General features: G+C 35.5%; 2 non-coding genes across 2 annotated transcripts; one reads left to right on the top strand and one right to left on the bottom strand.

Annotated features, from left to right (window-relative positions):
- Window positions 1–1629: 1629 nt before the first annotated feature.
- Window positions 1630–1703, bottom strand: TRNAV-AAC (transfer RNA valine (anticodon AAC)). The gene has a single exon. It is a non-coding gene; the product is annotated as a tRNA-Val (tRNA).
- Window positions 1704–7383: 5680 nt separating this feature from the next.
- TRNAV-AAC (transfer RNA valine (anticodon AAC)) lies at window positions 7384–7457 on the top strand. Its single transcript has one exon. It is a non-coding gene; the product is annotated as a tRNA-Val (tRNA).
- Window positions 7458–23208: the final 15751 nt, after the last annotated feature.

The following is a 23208-nucleotide window of genomic DNA, read 5'->3' as shown; positions in this document are numbered from 1 at the left end:
TAGTTAGCACTAGTCACTTCATTATCGAAGGTGATGTAATGGTCATGCCTATTGCCATAAAAACAAAGCTAACACAAATTGGTAATTAGAGAGCATCCTAAGACATGTTTATCCATTATTAAACAAGTTATATTCATTTATAACAAGTCACTACTTGAAGGAAGTAAATCAATATGTGTAATTGTTACCAATTAAGACATTAATACCCTAGAGGAGCTATTCATTGATGAGAAGGTTGACAAATGGATAGGTCTGGATGTCTTGGTGGTTTGGGAATCTCTAAAGCACTAAACATAAATCAAACCCTCTTGATTTTAATTGAAACACATAATATTTCCTTTTCAGAACTCACACATTCATGATGGTTTGAAACAAGCATCACGTGTCTAATTGATATAAGCATACTCTTGGTAATGATAAAATGATCAACAAATCCTTGGAAGACTCATTCCCTCTTAATTGTTGTTGACATTTACACTCCACGTGTGAACTACTTGCTTCTAAGTGCAAGCAATCTTGCTAAGCACCTATCTCTCTCTTGTATTTTGGTTACTATTGAAAGACCTTCATGCCAAATGTTGACAAGTGTAAATTTCTAATGGAGCCAAAATTTCATTTATATGGTAAGAAGGAAATGACCTTCCAAGGCCCCATCACTAATGTTAGGCTTAAGAAAACCTTCATTATCTTGTTTGGAGCCATACAACTGACAATTTTGGATGTGTTGGGAGCATATTATGTGGAGATGGGAATAAAAAGTATCATGAATTCATATATGACTTGAACATTAAGATGGCGAGCCTACATTAAAGAGAAGTATAAAGCAAAATTAGAAAAATCTTTGGAAATTGTACAATACAAATTAGTTCCAATATTATTGATTACTAGTTAGAAAGTTCACAAACATATATTTAGTATATCTTTCACAAAATTGGTGGCCACGTTTGTGACTTTAATGAGAGCTGCCAAAGAAATGCAAACATCTAAAAAATGGTGGATAAGGTTTTCATCCTTATGTGGATCCTTTTTTGTTTGTTGCTTATGTGCCCCATTTTGTACCTAGTCTCCGTATTAGGACATTACAAAGATAGCGAAGTATATATTATTTGTTAAGGATGGTAGAGGGAGAGAGTAACATTGTTCGATGAGCATTGACATTTGAGTAGTTATATAAGATGGACTAGTTTCTTCTTCAAATGTGAACCCCTGCATTAGATTATGAAAGTTGATAACAACTAAATTTGTACAATTTTCTTTAAGAATACATATTCAATTATTTTCATAGAAGTATAAAATATTATCATGAATCCCCAATATCAAAATGTATCTTCAGCACTAATTCTAACATTTTTAAATTTTTAATTGAACAATGCTTAATTAGAAAAGAAATATGAAGTCCTCGGGGAAACAAGTATTGCATGGAAAAAGATTCAACTATACAGCAATACAACCAGATTAGCAAGTAAACCAAGGGCAGAAAAACACCAGCCGTACAGCAAGAAAACAGCCCATAGCAAGCAACAAGACCATTGAATAATCAGCATTCTTCTTTAAGCGTTGTACAACATTTCACATTTGCAGCACCTGTAATAGCATAAAAATGTCCTACAATCATCATGCAAATGCAACTGGCGCCGCCCGGACTTGAACCGGAGACCTTCAGTGTGTTGGACTGACGTGATAACCAACTACACCACGGCACCTTAATGTTTTAAAAAAGCCTGTTGCTTAAGCTAGAGTATCAAATATCAATGGGCCGCCAAAACAAAATCGTAGAAGAAGATGATTTTAACATTCAGAGGTTAAACATCATTTATGGAATATTCTGTGTGATCATATCGACTTTTTCAATTCCATAATTTTCTTATGCAAGGTGATCATGAGCACCTACAATTTCTCAATTGTTCGCACATTAAATAAATTATACGATGAGCTAGCTGTTAAAATGTTTTTTCCGTTTTCATGTGTCAGGATGTTCGATATTTTGTAGGAAAATTAGTCTCTAATCTTTGTACAATAATGTCAAGAGCTAAGTTTAGTTACTGTAGGTCATTTGTTGGACAAGCGAGAGGCATTTAGCTTCTCTTCCAACTACTCTATAATCCTGATAAATAATCACAGAATGTGATCCAAATATGAAAACTCCAACATATTAAATTTATAATCAAATTAAAAAAAAAAACTTAATATGATTAATTATATTATATGATTTTGTTAAACTTATATAGGTATGTCATGTTGCTGGCTGTTGAAGACACTGTGCTCTTTGTGCCTCTAGTATCCTCTTTAATAACAGGCAAATGTACGGTGTAGATTAGTTTAGGAGTGCATGCTCAGGCACACCGTCCCGTACAGCAGTTTCGTATACGAACGGTTCATTTATCCCACATTGTTCGGGTGTAAAATCTTCTTTTCTAAAAGTTATATATATTGTCAGATCTCTACTTCTTTAGTTAAGCTCGAAGGGTTAACAAATTTCCTTTCTTTTTCATTAGCGGATGAAAGACTCCGCACCAAAACGAATCTAAACTAAAATACATATGATTGTGGAAAATTAGGGTATGTTTGGTATGATATTAATTTTTTAAAGTTATTATTTCTATGTTACTATTTTATTTAGGTGAGGTTTCAATAATAAAAAATTACCTTAAAGAGGGAAATTAGGAGATGATATATTGGTTTTGAGTCTTCTTTTCATGTATTTCAAGGTTTTATTCTAAGGAGGAAAACTAGATAAATGTTGTATTGGAATTTATGGTTTGTTTTTTTTTTAACTTTTTTAAAGTGGGTTGTATTGGAATTTAGTATTTTTTTTCTTTTTACTTCTTTCGAGTGGGTTTTTTTTATAAAAATTAATGAGTGGAGATTATTTAGTTTATTATTTTATTTATATTAGAATGAAGTCATAGTTGATCTAGTTTGTATAGGTTAATTGTACTAAGCTTTGAATTTGTTTATTAGTGTGAAAACTATCTAATCTGTATAGGTTAATTGTACTAAGCTTTGAATTTGTTTATTAGTCTGAAAGAGAATTGTACAAGAAGCAATTGCGCATATAAAATCATTTGACAAGAAAAATCATGTCTCCATGACACACAATATGAATTTTTTTTAAGGCCAGATTCCGTTTTACTAGGGGAGATATTAAAAAATCATCATTTTTTTAATAGATCGTGAAAATGATTAAATAGATAATTTCTTTAAGGATGAAGAGAAATGAATTTGTAGAGGGCTTCACAAAATCATTTTATGCGAAGTGGTCAATTTTTAAGCAAGGATATGATTCTAGTCCAAAAATATGCATTAGCTCTCTTTCATCAAGCTTATAGATTCAATGGTTTTTCTTCTTCTTTGTGAAGTTAGCATAGATACGTTGGAAGAATGTCATGACATTTGCAAAAATGGAGGATATAAGCTTTAAAGCTTTTCAAAGGTTCAAAAATAATAATATTCACTTCATCGCAAAGTTAGGAAAATCGCAATAAGTGCAACATCATAAATTTAAAATTTTGTGAAGTTTGTAAAATTGCTAAAAATGCGACATTATGTGAAGTTAGAAAAGCCACAAAGTTGACATAAATGCTAACTATTTGACATCTCAAAGTCCATGTAGAGGTGAAAAAAGTGAAATTAGGTTTGTTGCAAAGTTTATGACAAGACGAAGTTTGTGAAAGATTTGGGCAAAAACATAATTTACAATAAGATGAACTTTGTGAAGAGAGTGTTGGAACCCCAATTTAATGTGTCTCATCTATGTTTTTTTTTTTTTTTCCAAAGTTGTACATTTGACCCTATCATCCCTTTGTTAATACCCAATTTTAAAAATATTAAATGGGTCCCTTAAGTCTTAAATGGTGCAAAGCCCCATAAAAAGTCTAGGCTTTCTCTATAGTTCCCCTAGGTATTTCACGTGTTTTCAAAGTTGCAAACATTTGGGGTTGTTCATCCTTTCATCTCACCTACGAATCCCAATTTTTCATTCTAATTCTTCTCAAAATTCATCGTGTTGAGTTTGATAGCTATTTAGTTTCACAATTCATCTTACTTGATTGCCGATTTTTCTTGAACCCCAAGGTTTGAAACCTCATTGAATTCCTTGTCAAAAAATTTCTGTATAGTTAATTTTTCATGTTTCAGAGTATCAAAGTTTTGTCCCTTCATCCACCATAAAAAATTTCATCTTGGTCATGCCTTCCCTAAAAGTCTGACACCCCAAGATTTCCCTTAGTCCTTTTCAAAATTTCTATAATTCTTTTAGACTTTCACGATTTCTTGTTCCTTCATATTTTCCCTTCCAATCCCAACATCTTGAAGGTCCACCTTTCCTCTAACCTGACATTATGCTAATGTCGTACTCATATTAGCACTCTAATGACATTATGATAATGGCAATAGGTCTAATATGATGATGTCATACTAACATCATCGGCCCATCAAAATTAGAAGTTCCCTATCCCCCACAATATTACACTCCAAAAATTATCTAACTCCTACATCCATTCCTTATTTGAGTACCTCTTTTCCTCCACCCAAATTATTGAAGTTTGTTGATTTCCTTATTGTATCATTGTAAATTGTCACCTAGATAATTTACACCTCATGTTTTTGCTCCTACTTTAATGTATCTCCCCCTTCATCTCCTATCTGGGTTCGTTCAGTACCTTAACTCCAATTTTGGTGCCATGTACACCTGCCAATTAATTTCCTAGAGGGATATCCTTCTCCCTAGGGCTAAACCATGGTCATTGACTGAGGAGAACTAGGGCCTATTGCTCAAGACACAAAAGACACTTGTTAATTTTAGAGCCCAAAATGAAGTGTTTGCTAAACTAAAGAAGACAAAGCAAGCAATTTCAAAATAAAAAATATTGCCCAAGGTCCTGCACCAAACTTGTTAGTAGTTTTGAAATGATACCCCTCCTGCAAGCACACAAGTTAGGTACATTTTAGATCCAAAAGACTGTGAAATAGGGGCCTTTGACAAGAAGTTTTCCTCCTTTTTAAACAGCTGCACCACTTCGTTAGTTGGATCAAAAGAGGTTATCCCTAAAAACCAAATTTGAAAAACCTTAAATGAAAGAAAAAATGGAAAACTAAAAACAAAGGCGCAACTGTACCAGACATAGACGCAGGAACAAATCCCAAACATGGAATGATGAAACACAAACGCAATTTTTCAGATATGAGACCTGCAAAACAAACAACAAAACGTAGACGCGACAGAAACTTGCACAAATGTGAGATCTAGACATAAACGCAACAAAACAATTCACAAACGCGATTCCAGAGACCTGAAATTGCAAAACTGAGCAAAAACCCTGCAAAAAAACAAAAACTCAACAAGAAGCAATGCAAATGTGAAAAGATAATTAAAACGTGATAAGATGCTACGCAAACGCAACTTTAGGATGACAAATCTGCAAAAATAACAGAAAATCAAAAACGCAGAATTGGCAGTTGCACACACAGAAACAGAACGCAGACGCGGTTAGATCTGTCGTAGACACAGAAAAACGCAGAATCGTCGCAATGCCAAACCTGCAACTTTTAAAAACACAAAATCTGCAAACAAGATATCAGAATAAAAGGGACAAGAGTCCAACCAGGCGTGCCAAAATGTATACAGTGAAAATGGATAGTGAAAACAACAATATTGAAAGATTAACAGGGATCCAACCACGAAACCCTAGCCTAACAATGAAAACATGAATGAAGATACCTAAGACCATGCAAATAAACAAAATAAACCAAATATACCATTCACATGTCAAGTAGGGTTTCAATGTCCATTTCTTCCTATCTCCATTGATCTTGTTTGATATATTTGCTCTCAGATTTTGTGTGCACAAGAGCTCAACAAAAAACAAAAATGTGGTTGATAGCTTGATCGCAAGAAAGCTTGATTGCATAAAATTGATTAGACAATTAGACGATTAAGTGATTAGGGTTGATAATGAAGGAGAGTATCCTCTTATATAGAAGACACTATAGGAAATGAAGGGATAAGATTTAGAGGTGTAAAGATAAATGGTCGGCTAAGATTAAAGGGTAGGTAGAGGAAATAATTAAATGACAAAGGGGGTAGGTAAGAGAAGAATTAAGAGATGGATGACATGTGTCATGGGTAGAAAAGGCTACTGAATTAATTAAATAAATAAAGATTTATTTAATTAAGAGAGGAAGTGGGATCAATTAAATCAATAAAAGTATTTATTTAATTTAGGAAAAAGACAATTTAAATAAATAAAAGTATTTATTTAAATGAGGAAAAGCTTAGAAGAGGATTAATGAATTAATTAAATGAATAAGAATTTATTTAATTAATAGAAGACTTAGGATAAAATAATTAAATAAAAAAAAATATTTATTTAATTAGACAAGACAATTTTAGGTGTCTACATGTATCCTTCATGTTAGGAAGGATTCCAAAGGAGTGTAAAGCTTTGTGGTTGGTGGAAAAATGCCCTGACAATTTTCTTGCCCATGGTGTGCTCAAGGGAGATATTACGTCAAGAGTTCCTATCTTTAGTTTTGTACTAGATATATGATGGATTGAACAAAAGAATTACATGGTGCATCTATGCCATTTGCTTCCTTTATGGTGCAATGAAATATTACAATCATTCAAAAACTATACATTAAGACATATAAAACTAATGATTGAAAATGAAACCTTTTTTTAATCTATCATGTTGGCTAATGTAGTTTTGGGTCTATAAATGACTTACAACATAAGAAACTACCTTAAACTCCTATTTATACAAAGAGGAAATTACTTTGTTATGAATAAGAAAATTCATACCGATAGACCACTCTTATAAAATTTGAATTAATGACCTCTCTTAAACAACATTACATATTAGATATCGACAAAATTAAAGCTGACAAGGGGTGGTCCTTGCTTGATGTTACTCCGGATATTGTTTATGTATGTGACAAACCGAATGACTGAGATCCCCTCTGTCGCCTCCTGAAAGTGCTCTTGTCGCTTAAGTTGCATGTTTTTTATGGTTATTTGTTATTCAAACTTTACCCTTTATGACTGTTATTTTGTATAATTGTTATTCTTCTTTCTGAATACTGCCCTTGAAACTTCAAGAATGATCCTCCATTTTTTTTAAAATATGCATAATAATATCTAATTAACAAAAACTGACCCACTCATTCATAAAAAGAAAATATGTGCTCAAAATTCTTATTTGAGATTTCCATTCTTACTCCTACGATACCAATGCTCGACCTGGTGACATTCAAATTCGAATATATGTACCATTGTTAAAAAATAAATCGCATTTATGTACGTACAGCTCAAAAATATATCGCACATATTTAATGCTGTTTGAAAGGCTAATGATCCATAAATTAACAAATTCTTCGCAACTTGGTGCCGTGGTGTAGTTGGTTATCACGTCAGTCTAACACACTGAAGGTCTCCGGTTCGAGTCCGGGCGGCGCCATTTTTTACCTCACGAAGATATATGTCAAATCAAATGCCAGCTCTGCCAACCAATCCATCGAAATTCCAATACAAATCCTTGTCCCAGTTTGCCCATTCAAAATGGGGGAACACACAGGGTGATTTTGTCTCCATAGATGAAAATTTATTGGAAAAAGCTCCATTATGATGTATGCGGGCATCTGCGTTCAGATTGATAAGTCTAAATAGCTTTGGAATTGTAGTAGTCTCTTCAAGAACATCCAGTGGGCGTACCTTAGAAAAAAAGGATAGGGCTAATCTCCATACAAAATAACATTATTTTGTACAGTCAAATTGAAATCTTGTCTGTAAGTCACAGAAAATTCGAACATTAAATAGTTATTCAGATTACGGAATGCGATTCTCTCTTTGGCTTGAAAATTGCTAGGATAAGCTAATGGTTTTAGGTAGTGATGTTTTATGTAATAACTTGTTTACCAAATAAAAATGGGGCGCTTTAATGATTAATCCAATTTTAACTTGAATTCATAACTCTTGTGGAGAAGGTTAATGTCCTTCACACTGAACCTAAAAATAGAGGATTCACACAGAATAATATAAGTAGGATTTAACTACATTATCAAGAGTTATGATCACTTTCTCCTTAAAGGGTAGGTAGAGGAAAATATATATAATGTTTAATGTCCTAGAATACCTAGTCCCCCCCTTAATAGGTTTTCTTTATCATTTTCCCCTAGAATACCTAGTCCTCCCCTTAATAGGTTTTCTTTATCATTTTCCTACTTTTCAAATGAGACTCATCTCCCTTTAATTGCTCTTTCAAATTCAAGCTAATATGGTTGTGGAAGCCCAACATTGAAGATCCTTTTGAAGGCTATTGAAGATCAACTCCTCTTACTTAAGGCACACAAATGTCTACCTTAGTAGTGAAGCTAAAACACATTAAAAATGCTTAAAAGTTGGAACAAATAGCATTTCAAAAATATCTTCGAGGAAAGAGAGAGAGGATGGAGATGGAGCTTGCTATTCGATATGAAGATGTTATGTTGTTTGGTATGAAACAAGGCTCTTACTTTCAATAGAAATCTCTTCTTTTTAAATTATATAAAATATAATAGAGATAAGAATTTGCTTGGACACAAAAATTAAGGGAGGTTTGGTTAAATGAAAAGAACCATAGTACATTATTTTCAAAATTCATCAAAATCTTGAAAATGCGTTATAGAATTTCATCAATCCACTCATTGGCTTGAAGCCCTTTGGAAAATCCTTCTAAAGTCAAAGAGGAAACTATTGGCTTCTTTGAAAATTTTCTCAGCTTTGAGGATCATTCCCATGCCTTGCTTAACAACTCCATCTTAGAGGGTATTCTCTTTGTAGCCTCTATGGAATACAACCTTGGCTTAGTGGCTATCATTTTAGAAGAAAGAAATAAATTTTCTTTGTTCGCAATGCATAAAGATAAAGTTCCAAGCCAAATAGCTTTCTACAAACCTTCTATCAATACAAAAAATAGTGGAGAAAGAAGTTTGGGAGGTGTTTGACGCTTCACAAAAATCAAAAGAAAATGTTTCTCCGCATTGCTTTGTTGTTTTATACCAATCTCCCTTTACAATGTGGTTTATAAAATAAGCTCTAGAGTTATTACACTTAGGTTGTGACAAATTCTATTGTTGATTATTTAGCTAAGCAAGGTGGATTTGTCCTAGATAGGAGCATCATTTAAGGTGTTATTATCTCACATGCACACTCAATTTCTAGTACCAACTTCACAAGTATGATTATTGAGTTGGATATAGGAAAATTCTATGATAGAGTGAATTGGTGCTTCCTGACGGTGATTTTAAGAAAGTTTCGATTAGAGAAGACTAGTGTGAATAGATCTTCAACTATATTAATAGTATGATGTTTTCTAGCCTCCTAAATTGAAGCCTATTAGATTTCTCCAAAAGCTCAAGATGGCTTAAAAATGGGGCTTCTAACTCCCTCTTTTGTTCATAATCATGACAAAAGATCTTGGGCATTCCTTGTTGGTTATGAGATTTTTTTGTCACATCAAGGGCATTAAAGCTTTCACACTTCAATTTACAAATGATAGCATTCTATTTGGGAGAGGCTTTCCAAGAAAAGCTTATGCCTTCAATGATATCTTTGACTTATACACTATCTTCTAAATAACTCATTAATGACTTCAAATATAAAAAAATATTGATGTTTCTCCTTTGATGTGTTGTGAGTATTTATTTCACATATGTATATTTGTATCATGCTAGTGTTAAATGATTTCTACTTAGATGTATATTTTTTCAATACTATCTCATTGGTGGATATTAACTATGCTTCATTTTTTTATCTTGTAACATGCCCAATGATCTACCCATATAACTTACTAAGTTTTAACCCACAAGTGAAAGAATTAATTTGCCAACATACAAGTAAATAATTTTTTTCCTTTTTCCATTTCATAAACAAGATGCACATTTGAAATAAATCTCATTTCAACTTTTCCATTGCATCATAATTCATATACAATATCATATTCATAAACAAATGAAAGTATTTACATTTTTCCCTTTCAAATTTCCATTTACTTTAGGAATAATTGAATACATACAAGCTTTTATGAGCTTGATAAAACATAAGAGAAACAAATGATCCAAATGTCCTTGCTAGCATACATCCTCAAATTTTGGTCGCCAACTGCATGAGGAAGAGCATCACTCAAGTGCTTTTCCACCCAACCAAGACTTTAAAGTCCCTTGTGCCTCTTCAAATAGAAGTGACCTGACCCTTCGACAAAGAGATTGGTTTGATGACCTCAAAATAATAAACTTATGAGCATAGTGTTGTGTCCTACATAACTAAATCTACCATACATTAGCTACAACCTACATGTATGGTGTTCCCTGTCTAGTATGTAAACCTAGATCACAGTGAACCGACAGTGGCAACCTACACTACTTTGGCCAAAGAATTCATCACCCAGTACTTTGAGTGTGGTTTGTATGTCCACCCACTTCATTGCTCTATTTGGTACACTGACCATTTATTCTATTCCCATAGCATTCCCATATAGATAATAGTAGGATGTATGACTAGGTTATTCTCATCCACAGATCGACCTAACCCCAGGACTAATCAAATCAATCATTCCTATATACTAAAGATACACACCATAGCACAACTCTAACTTAGTTATTACATACATATACATAAATCTATTCATAAAGATTATCAAGATTCTATCAGCTCAAGAATGCATATACTACAAGTAACACAATTTCAATCATTGCTTAAAGTAAGCTTCTACAATATCTTATTCTATATACATAACATATCACAATATAAATGAAAAGATAGAATCCCCATGCCTGGATTATAGCTTCCACGCAAATTCTGATTCCTTATCACAAATCACATTGGCTTCACAACTTATCCACTAACATAGAATTTCACAAGCTCTCAATAATTTAACATCTATCCTAATTTCTCACTATACTTGAACTATTCTCTTTCTCTCACCAATGAAGAATAACGAAATCAATGAGCAATACACAAAATGAAAAGAGGTTACAAAGATGATGAAAATGATCAAGATGAAGATTAATATGTCCCAAGAAGAAAGAGTGCTCCTCTATTTATACACAAATTTGAGAGACTTAATGCTATAATTAAGTTCTCTAATTTGTCACCTCTCACTTTTTCTCTCTCATCGCCACCACTAAGACTATGTGACTTATATTCTAACTATAAGGTTGACACATCAATAATCCAACAAAATTCTACTACAAATCATCCTTAATAATTTACTAAGTCAAATATGATTAGTTATCATTAATCGTTTACCTAAACAAATAGGTTTCCACCTCTAAAAACCATATGCCTATCGACTAAGTCTTCTATATACTTGGCACTAACTATAAATTAATGTAAAAAGCTATAGATAAGGAGGAACTTGTTACACATAGTCTCTTTGCGTAAGGAATAGGTCGATGCTAGTTGACCAATTCACACTCCCATTCCCTTATTGTAGGGCGTTGTTAACACATGGTCTGCTTCCCATTTGAATGGGTCTAGCGACCTCCCTATCGTTTTACTAATCCCTTATTAGAGGGGGTCAAAACTTCACTTGGCACATTCTTATACTTCCCTTAAGAAAAGGGTGTGGCGCTTTTATGGTGGTCGCCCCTTGGTTTGCTTGATCTTTACCACTTACGTGGTATACGAGGAGTTAATATGCAACCCGATACATTCATACTAAGTAAATAAAGTATTAATTATAAGCAATTTAAACATTATATATATTTTGTATACATGTGTATTTATGTATAAAAATGTAATCTATTATTTAATACTCAAATAGTACACCCCCTTCTCTTTCTTTCATAAAGATTCAATCCAACATTCCAAATAAGGATATTCAAATCATTATGAAGCATCACCGATTCGACAAAAGACAACTTATCACTAACCTCAACTAATTTAACTCAACTTGACCAATTAAGACGTGAGTGTGTGATAGTTCAATAAGGAACATATATAAAATTACCGAACCGAGTTCTTCTCTTGAGTGATGCTCTTCCTCCCTTCCGAAGGCTTATTTGCTTAGTACATCACAAATACAGGGTGAATATGGAGATACCAACAATGTTTGTAGCCACCCTTTTTCATTTTAGTCTATCGAAAAACAAAACTGAAGCATTATGCAGGAAGGTTTTTAAGGCAAATTTGTTAGGAGATTTGAGTAATGTTTTGAGAATTATAGATGAAAATCTCACTATTCCACTGCCCAAGGATTATATGGTCATGATTAGAAATGGTAAAGCTCCCCCAAGATTCACCATTTTGTATATAGAGGACAAGAAGCCCTTTAAAGTAGGAAAATTTGATATCAGGGATAATGTAAATTTCCTTTGGTCTCTCTTTCGCTTATCAAAAATTTCAGATCAGAATTGGATTAAGGAGTATTTTGACAGGATTTTCCTTTCTTCCATTGCCTCTGAAGAAAGATTGGTGGAATGGGAAACTGACTTGAAAGAACTCATGGGCTTGTCTTGGTCCAAAACCCTTGGAAGTGAAAGAGTGCTTTCCTCCTCCGAAACCGGCATGGGTTGTTCCACAGATACCAATGATTTTTCATCTGGTGGACACTTTGGTTGCTCTAGGCCCTTCTTCTCCTACTTAGTGACCTTCATGACTTTGCATGGAGACAAATGCTTCATGGTCGGGTTTGGACAAATTACTCTCAAAATGCTCAAATAAAACGATCTTAGTTTTAATCTTTTTTCAGATTTTTTGGTTTTTTGAAAAGACTGTAAATTTTGAAGACTGTCGTTTTATGCCCTAGATGGTTTTGGCATAATCATATATGGCTTAGGTTTTGGTTTTCTTTTTTAGATTTGATTAAACTTAATTATTATTTATTTACTACTTTTATTAAATATAATCAGCTTCGGCCCTTGGATGATAAAACAAAAAACGTCTCGGTAGGTGTGCTTAATGTTTTCCTTGAGTATGCAAGTGTAGGTTGTCCCTAATGATGATTGATTGGAGACAATCAACCTAGGTAAATATGTTATGTCCTAATTTCCCATCTTGCACAAAGTTGAGCTACAAGAAGGATCTCGTATGACCCTACAAGCCTAAATCTAAATTAGTGATTATAAATTCTCAATTCATGTGCGAACCCCCTAAACGTGTGTTTGTTGTTTACTACAAATGCTTGACTCCTATGATTTATTTTATATAAATCTTAACATAAAATTACTATTTACTACCAAATTGAATATGTGTTGGTAATGGATTAAATTGTAGTTTATGTGTTTTTCTCTATATTTAATGGTGATGTGTAACATACTAAAATGTTTTTTAATCAAGAAAATCATATTATCATTGTATGTAAAATATGCATGTTTTCCCATGTTACTTACACCAGAATTATTAAATCAAATAGATGTGTGTTTGGTGGATTGAGGTTTGCGTGACATGAAAAATTGGAGGTGCTACCCTCTCAAACCTTGATTCAATTACATCCTTTTTAGTGTGCTTGGTTTGAGGTGAATGGTAAACTTATATTATTTTACATGATTCCTTTATGTTGTTTAACCATATCCACTTTCAAGTGTTATAATTCTTGCATATAACATTGAAACTATGGTGAAATTTCCTCAAAATTGTATATGTTTGGAAATGAGTATTTTCCATGCCCTTGACTCCAAAAAGGGTATGCTTAAATTTTTTTAATTTTATTGTTTGAAATTTTGGAAAATTTACATTGAAACCTTGAATTTATGAAAAAGCTTATATATGCTTTGTTTATGAGAAAAGAACGTTGAATTTGTGAACATAGTGTGTTATGTGGGAATATCAATTATTATAGAAATGAACGAGCAAATCAAGTAGCCTTATGTGTGTGCCTCAATTGGATCTCATTCTCATGTTACATTATTATGTGCTTGTGTTATACAACCATAGGAGTTGAGGACCTTAGGCCAAAATTGAGGGAACTCTCACACCCAACCACTAGTATGTTGAAAAATGATGAGGCAATTAGATCTTAAGTCAAGATATAATTAAAATGAATAAGGAATTACACATGTAAACACTAAAGAAAGATAATCTACAAGGCTCATATGCCCAAGAAGATGCCCAGAAAGGATTATTAAGGAATGGCAAACGGTTTTGAGCCTAAATCTAGAGGTGCTAGAGGAATATTACACTTGTCCAATTATGTTTTGTCGCCTCAATGGTTGAGCCTTGCTCCCATTTTTTGTGCAGTTGCTTTACATATGCATCCATATCTTATATTATCCTACTATTAATATATATACACTCCATGTGTTTTATCCAACAACAAAAAAGGACCGGCAAATGGTCCAGCATTTTTTAGGCCATGGATATTGGCTAGACTTGAGTTCAAATATCAATTTTTTTGAGAAACTCTATGGGATGGGAACTGTTGTCCTCAAAATTTGATTCCCTTCAATGTCCTTAAGATAATATGGTCTAAACTGGGTGCAGAGAAAACATCAAAGATAAGGAAATTCCAGAGACAACATATGACAAGGTTTGATTAAACCTTCTACACTTCGGGCTTCCTTAGAGCCCAGGTGGGTATACCTTTGTGAATTAACTTCACACTTTTAAACAATAAACCCACAGCAAACCAGTCTAGAAAACCAGTGGATTTATTCACCTTGAAATCAACTGAAAACAATGAATAGAAACTGTACTTAACTTCAGCATTTCTGATCAACAAAGTATGCAATAAACAACCTAGATTAACACTAGTGCCTTATCCAAGGTTACAGAGTCACTTAAATTCAAATAAAACTTCTGAAACAATATATCCTTATGCTTCCCGTCGGCTTGATTTCCACTAATCCTGATATATGCCTGGCACATACAAGAATTCAATCATTCTAGACTAAGCTATGGTCCTCAAAATTCAAAGTTTCCTCCAAAGAATTTACTGGTATGAGTGATCCCGCGTATTTAATTTCCCTTCTAAAGAGAAAAGCTAACAAACACTTATACTGAGATTGCTTTGCAATTCCATTCAAACTAAACAACCCTGGATTATTCAGAATAAAGATAGTAAATAAATTTGTGAACAAACGTGAAGACAACACATAACTTTTACTCAAAACCGATGGCCTGTATATTGATATTCATTTCAAAGAGTATTACAATAAATTCTGATTCTCCATTAGACTTAGAAAAGCTTAGATAAATTTCTGCAGCGTTTTCTTACAAAATTTTGTGATCCCTCTCCCTCTAGTCCTGGTATCCATTTATAACAACATGGATGCACAAAGCTTCGAACTTCTCGAGGAGAGTTTGTTACAATTATTTCCAAAATTGATGAGGTTACAATTTTTATGTGAAACAGTTATGCGCTCTTTTCAGCCTCTGCAATCTGTTCAATAGGTTGTTCAGTTGCAACCTCTTCTGGCTTTTTAGGGGCGCTCTCCAACTGCTCCGGATCATGGGTGGAATATTTAACTTCCCACTCATTATATGTCTCTTCTGTCGGCCATGAAAAATTAATCACATCATCTTTACTTTTAGTCAACCTTTTCCAAGAATTTCTCAGTTTGTTGACTTCTGAATTAAGAAAACTATAGTGTGATTTAATTTTTTCTATTTCCTGTATTGTTATAACAAAGAAAGAGGTATCATCAAGATCAATGATTCCCTTTACCCTTGCTGACAATTTGACTTCTATCTCTTTAAGCCATATTTGCTTATCTTTCAACTGATCCGGATTGGCAAAAATTCCGGGGAGCAACTCACAAACTTGATCAGTGTATTCCTTCTTAAGTAATTTAACCCTTCTTTCCACATTATCCACTTCTGTTTCCAATTGCAATAAGATCTTAGCGATATCAGAAGTGGATTTGATAATGGGATTAGCTCTTGCTTCATCACAGGATACACACATGAACTCTAGATCTTGCTCCCTAGGCCTCCATCTGTCAAAAATGGGTGTCAAAATGGCCTTATCTCTCCTTAATTCATTCCATATCTCCATGACCCTTCCCACACTATTGTGAAGCAGTGAGGCATTTATAGTATCTGCAAAATTGGAGATTGTGGCTTTTATTTTCTCTTCATACTTCCCTGCATAAAAGGCCTGAGCTTGCTTTAGGTTCTCCAACTCTTGGGGAGTTATCTCAATCATTTGGGAGCTGGAAGGCGCAGGAGATGGTGGGAGCTCAATAATGGGGCTAGTAGGTGGAGGTCTTGCAGGAGAAGAGGCAATCATCAATGTTGAAGACTCACCTTGTTGGTGTTGTCCCATCAGCTGGCTCTGCAATTTGGCAATGATGCTATCCTTGCCTCTTACCTCCTCCTTGACACTGTCATAGGCCTTCAAAATTGTTTCCAATTTAATCTGGAGGGCCTCCTTTTCTTTAGCTTCCTTCTCAGCCACTGCAACACTAAATTTTGCAGTTTCTAGCACAGTGCTAGCAGCCTCTACTACCCCCATACTCTGTACTCTTTTGACCATCAATCCACCAAGGTGACTTGACCCTGAAGTGTCTTTACCTTTCTTGTCCTCATTTCTTTTGAGGGACCACATAACTAGTGCAGCATTGTCCTTACTGAATGTAACCCCTTCCATGGGTTTAGTCTCTTTTCTTACTGCATCTAGCACCAGAGCATCAGCAATATTCCATTCTGGTAAAATGAGCACTCCAGCTTGTGCTACTAGATCCCTTCCCTGTTCAGGAGTGATGGTTTTGAATTCTTCCATCATCTCCTATTTTATTTCTTCTTCCACTGAGGCTGGATCTTTGTTAGGCTGCTCTGCCTTTCTTGTTTCACATCTAGCATTATATGTATCTATATGCTGCTTCCAGACAAATTGCATGAATGCTTCAGATGTGACAAAGTTATCATCAGCTAAAAAGGCACTACTGGCCTTCTTTATCTCAGGATCCCACTCCTGGCCCTTAAGTTCAGTTGAGGTGATGTCCATTTGTGCTTCAGTGGGCTCTTCTGGCATCCCTTCTTCCACTTCATCATAAGTGTATGCAATTTCCCCCAAGCAACCCAACTGCGAGAGGTATTCCGTTGCTGCTTGTTCATCTCCTATGTGGATAGGGGATTGGGATGGAGAATACAAGGGTGTATCTGATTGCACTTCCTTCCCCACCCTTTGCTTCTTTGGGCTGTCCTGGATGTCAATGACATCTTGCACCTTCCTCTTTCCTTTGGATGAAGAGGGCTCCCCTGTTGTAGGCACCAGCACACTGTAACCTGATTTCTTATGCAGGGTGTAGTCACCAGGAGGGATTGCTTTAGTGGAAGCTGACTTGCCCAAAATCATTCTAGCCTTTTCAGGGTTGCTCTTAATTACATCTTCCCTCTTTTCCTTTAGTGTTTGCATCACATCTTCAAAGCAAACAATCAAAAATTTTATTTTTTCTTCCAATGGGAAGAAGCTAGACAATGGGTCATAGCTAGCATCAAATTGATGCACAAAATCCAAGGCTTTCTTGTAAGCCACCCATTTTTCTTTCCTCAACTCCTGTTCATCTAAATCAAATTCATCCCTGATGAGGTCTTCAGGAAAGTGGAATTGATGAGGCCTACCTCTGCATGCTACCTTCTTCCTGAACACACCATTGTAGAAGTCCTCTGGATCAGCACATCTGGACACTGCAGTGGATAAATGGTAGGGTTTGAGGAAATCCTCAAAACAATTCCAGCCTCCCTTTGTAATTACAAATTGGTGGGCTATTGTAGCTATAGGGAAAATAGTCCCTTTACCTCTGCCTGTTAGCTCTGCCTCTTGTAGGCCACCAATTTGTCTAAGGATCTCAGCTATTCCCACTTTGAGAGGGACCTGGTATGGTAACAAAAATGGGGTGCCTCTGAAACCAAAAACTCTGAAAACCGTGGAGACTGGATATAAGTACATGTCACCCCAGTTATGAACAATTTTGATGTTCTCTGCGAATTCTTTTGGCCTTAGGAATTCCAAAAGAACCTTGGGGACTCTTGGGTTATCAGAGCAAAGGAGGGTCCTTATTTTGGATGCAAAATATTTATCGAACTTTAGGAAACTAGCATCCTCTCTGTCCCATGACAACACAGTGCTCCATAGTTGTACTGGCATCTTCTCTCCTTCCTTCTCTTTTACCAGGTCCATTCCACTGGCGAAATAATCACCACCTTTGAAGAGGAAAAGGTGCATCAAGAGTGAGTACCATCCGAATGGCCTATCCACCTTCCCATTTTTTATTCCTATCAACCCTCCATGGATAGCATCGGCAATATAAGAAGCATAATCAAATGTAATAGCAAGAGAAGGATTCAAAATCTGAACAATCATTAACAAGTAATGATTTGGCATATTTGCTTCAGCATCCTCTCCTAGAACTTGGCAAAGTGCCCAATACATGCCTTTAGCCCTTAAGGTAAACATACTCAATGAAAAAGGCTCTTGTGTGTTGGGCCCTACAACTGCTAACCCTCCTATTTTTAGGAAAAGTTCTTTAAGAGGCCCATTCCTAAGATGACTCCTCTGTGCACCGTACACTTGGGCTAATTGTGTGAAATTTATGGGTTCCAGGAAGTTTGTGAACTCATTGAGCCCAAACGCTGTTCTCAATTCCTCTGCCTTGATTTCCACAAGGGTTTTTCCATTAACATCCCGGATGCATCTTGTGACTGAATCATAGTTCAATGTCATTTGGGTTAACAAGTCTGTATCCATGAACACCCCTGGGACTACCAATTTCCCGACATCTAGTTCCCAAATGCTATTTTGAGGAGCAGGAGAATTCCTCATCCCAAATCCGATTCTGAACAGCCCCAACCCAGACAGTCCAACCTGTGGGTCTCTTAACCAATTACCTTTGTCATATAATCCTTCTCCTATCTTCAGACGGGGTGCCCTGGGCACTAACTCTTTGGCCTTTGATGCCTGGTTAGTTGACAATGTCAACTGTTCTAAAAAATCATCACATACACTTTGTTCTAAATAATTAACCTTGCTAGAAAATTCCCTTTTAGGAGCCATTGGAAAATACAAGAAAATGAATACACTCTTAAACAATCCTTCAATACGAGAATGATTTTATCTAAAAGCCACACAAGAATTGCTTCAAAACATGAGAGAACCTGCTGCTTGCTTGAAGGAAATTGCTCTGCAACTGAACCGCTTGCTCTGTTTCAAAAAGGATAACTCTACGTCTGCTCTTCTGGCAAAATCTTTTAAAAGATATCCTTACTTGGTTGTTAGGAAATCAAATGCTTGTACTCTGGGCCTTAACTATGACATTGATTCCGCATGCTTCGGTCGTCCTTTTAAAATCGAATTCATACGAGAATTCATATTTTAGCTCCAACGGGTCACAACCTTCCTGCAAGTGTCTCACTATTAATTTCATTTTGACGGCTTTGTCTTTAGTCTGGGTCCCGTTATTCTATTGGCTACATAATACCACGCGGCATCCGGCCATTGGCTTAAAAAATCCCTTTGCATTCCGTTTTGATACTGGCCAAATGCCTCCCTTTATACTATGATGGGCCCACATTTTTCCCTTTTGGCCATGTCATCATCATGACACGTGGACGACCCTCGTTAACTCTCGCTATTTCGCGGCCTTAAAGGGTGAGCACTTTACCCTTGCGAAATAGCATCGACCGTTGGATCATCCTTCAAGTTGATCACTAATTAATCCTTTGAAAAGGTTCTCAGGAATGGTGGGCCCGCTGAGTCGTCACTAACACCTGGCACCTAGTCACCTACTGCGCTGATTTGTCACTCTGTCACTTGCCAGAAGAAAAACCATGGGGGCCCCACTTTCGTTTCAACAGGTCTATCTCCCACGTCATCATCAAGACACGTGGACGGCTAACATTCATTCTCGCTATTTCGCGGCCTTAAAGGGTGAGCACTTTACCCTTGCGAAATAGCGCCAACCGTCAGATCATCTCTGCAGTCGATCGGTATTTAACCCTTCGAAAAGGCTCTCAGAAATGGTGGGTCCACGGACACATCACGGACATATGGTGCCTTGTCACTTTTGGATCTGACTTGTCATTCTGTCATTTGCTGGAAGGAGCCACGGGGTCTCAATAAATTGTTAAGAGCTGTCCCTGCCAAGTCATCTCCACCTGCGACCTGACTCATCTTTGGGGCCCACTTTTGAACCTTTAATCCTGACCCGCTGACTGTGGTGACTTGTGCCACGTGTTACCTTTTAATACGCCAGAAGAAAACCACAGGGGCCCCACTTTCTTTGACAGCCACATCCTTTACTTCCTCTGTCATGACACATGGACGGCCGACATTCATTCTCGCTATTTCGCGGCTTTAAAGGGGAAGCATTTTACCCTTGCGAAATAGCACCAACCATCGGATCCTTTCCCAAATTGATCGACATTTACTGGGCCCAACACTTTAGAATGAAATAATATAAGGCGAAATTTTTTCAAATAATCAACGTAACCGCCTAGGTTAATAACAAGGGCGGGACACTTCCCACGACCCCGCGACCCATACTTAAGTGAAATAAAGTAACGGCAAGATAGAAACCAGAGGGTTCAAAATAAAAAGATAAGGTCTGAAACTTAAAAAACCCTTAAACCCTCTAGGTTTTAGAATAAAACTGAAGTACTTGGGGCCACACCCTATTCGAAAATTTTCAAGGTACCACAGCCAATTATGGGGAAAGAAGAACCCAATTTTAAAACAGTAATAACAGGAACAACATCCTCAACCCTTGCATGGTAGATACCTATGGTAATGCTCTATTGTCAGTACTTAAGACTACCCTATCTTCCATTGTTGGTACATATCCAGTGGGTGCTCATGATCTCTTTGGACATGCTTGATTGGTTTGTTCTTCCCAATCTCATGTGTAGAAACATCTTATTCCTTGTGTGGTGTCTATATGTGCATGCATCGAAGGTTTTACTTTATATCCTCATCTGTGTTTACTTGGTGTAAAGTGCAATCATGTATCTGCACGTGTATGCACTTAATGGTAGTTTTGTACTCCTCATATTTATTTAATTTGTCAACCTATGCTTGAGATTTGGAGATTGTCTTCTCATCCAACCCCATGTTTGGTGTGAGTGTGTTAGACTACCTAAGTCAATTGTCTCCAAATTTAGAGGACTAGTGTAAAGGCTCCATATGGATAGGTGGCATTGAATGACCATTAGGGACTCGTGGATTTCTTGGTGTAACTTGCAAAGTACAAAAGGATTATTCATTATCTCTCTTTATGGCAATATGTTATTTTCATGTGTTGGAGAAATGTTTAAACTTGGGACCATTGATATCCTTATATTTAAATTATATATTTTTTATGAGCCACCATGTATTGTATTGTATTGTATTCCATCATTGGAGGTGATGTGAACTCTAATATTTGTTATGATGTAGTTGACCTCAAAGTTGGATTGTGTATGGTTGTATGATAGAATGAAGTGAATCCCCACACCCATCTACTAAATTATGTTAAGGATGACATGAGGAGATCTTAAGTCAAGATAGTATTAAAATGAATGGGGAATTGCACATGTAAACACTAAATAGAGATAATATACGAAACACTTATATATGCTCAAGAAGATGTGTGAAAAGGATTTTGAAGGATGGGCGAGATGATCTTGCATTTTCAAGACCATGGATCTTGGGTAGACTTGCATTCTAATTTAGTGTTTTGAACACCTCATGGGATTAGGTCATACTCCCAATTTTTGCCTGAAAAATGCCCATGTTAACTCTCCATTATTAATACTTAGGACAACCCCCCCCTTCCTTTTTGTGATGAAGGTGAATCATCAACCCTACAACTCCCAAGGATCACTTGCAATCAAACATTATCACAAAAGGAGAGAAAAGAATGTAAAAATTTCTATGCAAGACCAAATAAACTATTGATCCAAAAAGAGTGAATTATAATAAATGTGCATTACTATGTATGAATTGAATAATACAATAATGAATCCTCATAATAAAAAAATAAAAATAGAAGCAAGTAGACCATGTCATGTGTCCTTATCCTATGACTTGAGACAAATAAGCTTGTGATGTAAATAAGCTTAAGTAGCTAGTGTGAAAGGGACCTAATCAATTAATTAGAAAATTAACCTTTTACTTTAGTACCCACTCTTAAGAGCAACTTAGGGAGAATCTAAAATCTCTAATTACGAATACATAAAAATAAGAAGATGAGTTATATCAACTAGGCTTTATGGGTACTCATGTACAAATGAAAAATATCTCACATAACTAGAGAAAAAATGAGAAAACTCCTTTTCAAAAAAGAGAAAGACGAGTGAAGGACTAAGAAGCCTCTTAAACAATGTTCCAAAAAAGATAAGAATATGAAGAACATTAATGAAGCATGAAGAAAATGCAAACAACCATTGAAAGATAGTTGTTATAGTGTTGAAACTAAAGAACCTTCTTTAAAATCAACATGAAAACCAGAATAAAAAAAAGCATGAATGCCCCAATGAGACTAATTGAACAATTATCAAATAGAAAAAGAAGCAACAATCTGACAATTGAATATACAGATTGTAGATCAATTTGAATGAGTGACCCCAATGACACTACTCAACCAATGCAAAAAATTATTATGTTTATAATACGAGTGTTGATAGTTTGAAGAAATTAATTAACTAAGGATGGAAGGTCACCTTCACAAAACATGAAAAAGAGTTTTTATATGATATATGCTCCATATCACCAAAATGCATGGGTAATAGCTACTACATATGCTTGGTACATATGAATAAAAAGTAGATACATAGCGCACTCCAAATTGCAACTAGGGAAGCATTAGCACCAACAATATGAAACTACCCATAATGCTTACAAGTCCACTAAAATTATGTGTCGATATGTAGTGCATGAAGGAGAAGAAACATCATCAAAATGTGCATGAGTTGGTACCTATAGTTGAAAAAGAGTATGCAAAATAATGCACCCATGCATGAAGGTAGATAAGATTGTGAATGCAAATAACAAAGTGCATACAACAAACCCCGCATGACATTTTATAAAGTAGTGTGAGTACAATAAAAGGGCACAACATGATGTACAAGATCCTAAAAAATGCATGCACAATAGGGGAGAGGACCCAGTAATTGAGCACCCTAACTTTGTGCTTCTCAAAATTCTACGTGGAAATTTCAAATCACTCCCAATTTTTTATAGTAGCTTACTTGGCAAGTCCCTTGCTTATAACTAAAATTTCAGGTCCACATCATCAAATATGATGCCACATCAACAT

This window comes from Cryptomeria japonica, chromosome 10 (assembly GCF_030272615.1).
Source record: "Cryptomeria japonica chromosome 10, Sugi_1.0, whole genome shotgun sequence".
NCBI classification, from domain to species: Eukaryota; Viridiplantae; Streptophyta; class Pinopsida; order Cupressales; family Cupressaceae; genus Cryptomeria; species Cryptomeria japonica.
Note: the sequence above shows the minus strand (reverse complement) of the source record. Positions and strands in the feature narration are given on the sequence as shown.